Source organism: Trichosurus vulpecula, chromosome 4 (genome assembly GCF_011100635.1).
Source record: "Trichosurus vulpecula isolate mTriVul1 chromosome 4, mTriVul1.pri, whole genome shotgun sequence".
Taxonomy (NCBI): Eukaryota; Metazoa; Chordata; class Mammalia; order Diprotodontia; family Phalangeridae; genus Trichosurus; species Trichosurus vulpecula.
The window spans coordinates 51779330-51781092 of record NC_050576.1 but is presented as its reverse complement, the minus strand read 5'-3'; the positions used below and the strand labels follow the sequence as shown (position 1 = coordinate 51781092).

General features: G+C 40.4%; 1 non-coding gene across 1 annotated transcript; it reads left to right on the top strand.

Moving 5' to 3' along the window:
* The first annotated feature begins 1236 nt into the window (after window positions 1-1236).
* Window positions 1237-1340, top strand: LOC118849269. Its single transcript, XR_005010321.1, has one exon. It is a non-coding gene; the product is annotated as a U6 spliceosomal RNA (small nuclear RNA).
* Window positions 1341-1763: the final 423 nt, after the last annotated feature.

Below are 1763 nucleotides of genomic sequence, written 5' to 3'. Positions count from 1 at the left end.
GAAATGTCTATACATAAAAATTAAATGAAGAGAAGGATTGTGAACTGTTTTGGACAATTAAGGAATTGAGAGGACAAGTCATATCCTTTTCCATTCTGAGCTAAGGGTGGAGGGTTAAAGGGGGAGTTCTCATGGAAAAGGGGAAAAAGAGGGCACATTGCTTTCAAAATCTGAGCTTGTTTTGGGGAGGTGTGGGAGAAAGGGTTTGAGAGAGGTGCAGAGGAGAGAGAAAGAGAGAAAAAGAGGGAAGAGAAAGAGAAGGACAAGGACAGGAAGAGTGAGACCCAGAGTGATAGACAGAGTGGAAAAGGGAAAGGGGGAGAGAGATGGAGGAAAAGAGGAAGAGTGAGAGCCAGAGTGGCTGAAACATTGGGCAAGAAGAGAGGGTAGAGAGAGGGAAAAGAAGAGAGGGAGAGAGAGAGGAAAAAAGAAACGGAGAGGGAAAGATGAATTTCTAAGATGTAGAAAGTCTGTCTGTTGTACTCTATGGCACCACAACTCAGGTATTCAGATCATGGGATCATACCGTATACTGGAAAGTTCTTCTAAGCATACTCAGTCAAACTACCTCATTTTACAAATGAGGAAACTTATTCTGCAAGTGGTTAAGTAATTGATCCAAGGTCACACAGATAGTAAGGTATCAGAGGCAAAACTAAAAACCAAATCCTCTGATTTCAGTCATCATTCTATTGTACCATATACTTTACAACACATAGGATTCATCGGTATAAAAATTTCTAGCGTAGAATTTTTATCGTGGTGGTGGTGGTGGAGTGTGGTCAGCCACACCCTTTTGGCAATGTATAGCCTTATCATATTTCCTGGTATAATGGGGTAAAGTGATTCCCTCAGTATTACACAGACAGTGCTGTATGTGTCAGAAGCATGACTTTGACTTAGGCTTTCCAGTCTTTGAGGACTGGTCTCTATCCTCTACACCACACTGCCTCTGGTAAAAACCAACAAAAACAAAACCAATACATAGGATCATAGTTTTTTAGCTAGAGGGGGAGACTTTAGAAACAATGCAACAAAACACATTCATTCTACCTACATATGACAAAATTGAGGCTCAGAAAAATTAAGTGACCTGTTAAATGGTACACAGGTAGTAAAGTATCTGAGGAAGAATTTGGCCCCATTTCCTCCTCACTTTGCTGCCTCCTCTTTAAAACAAATAACAACATTCATTTATAGTTTTAACTGTTTCTTTTCTTAAAGAATGAATTTTTAGTGCTCGCTTCAGCAGCACATACACTAAAATTGGAAACATACAGAGATTAGCGTGGCCCCTGTACAAGGATGACCAGCAAATTCATGAAGTGTTCCATACTTTTAGGGGCAGCTAGGTGGCCCAGTGAGTAGAGCACTGGCCCTGGAGTCAGGAGGACCTGAGTTCAAACCCACCCTCAGACACTTGACACACCTATTAGCTGGTTGACCTTGGGCAAGTCACTTAACCCCAATTGCCTTCCCTTCCCCCCTCAAAAAAAAGAATGAATTTTTACATGAGGTGTAGATTTGGGTTTGGATCATAACTAAATATGGCAAGTTTTGGTAAGCATTCTCTTTTTCGATTTAATAATATTTTATTCTAGGTTGTGTTGTTATTTTTCTCTCCAAAGGAGCAGAAGAATCCATACAGAATGGCTGAACAAGTTGTGGCACATGAATGTAATGGAACACTATAGTGCTATATGAAATGATGAACAGGCAAGACTTCAGAAAAACCTGGAAAGACCTAAATGAATTGATGCTGA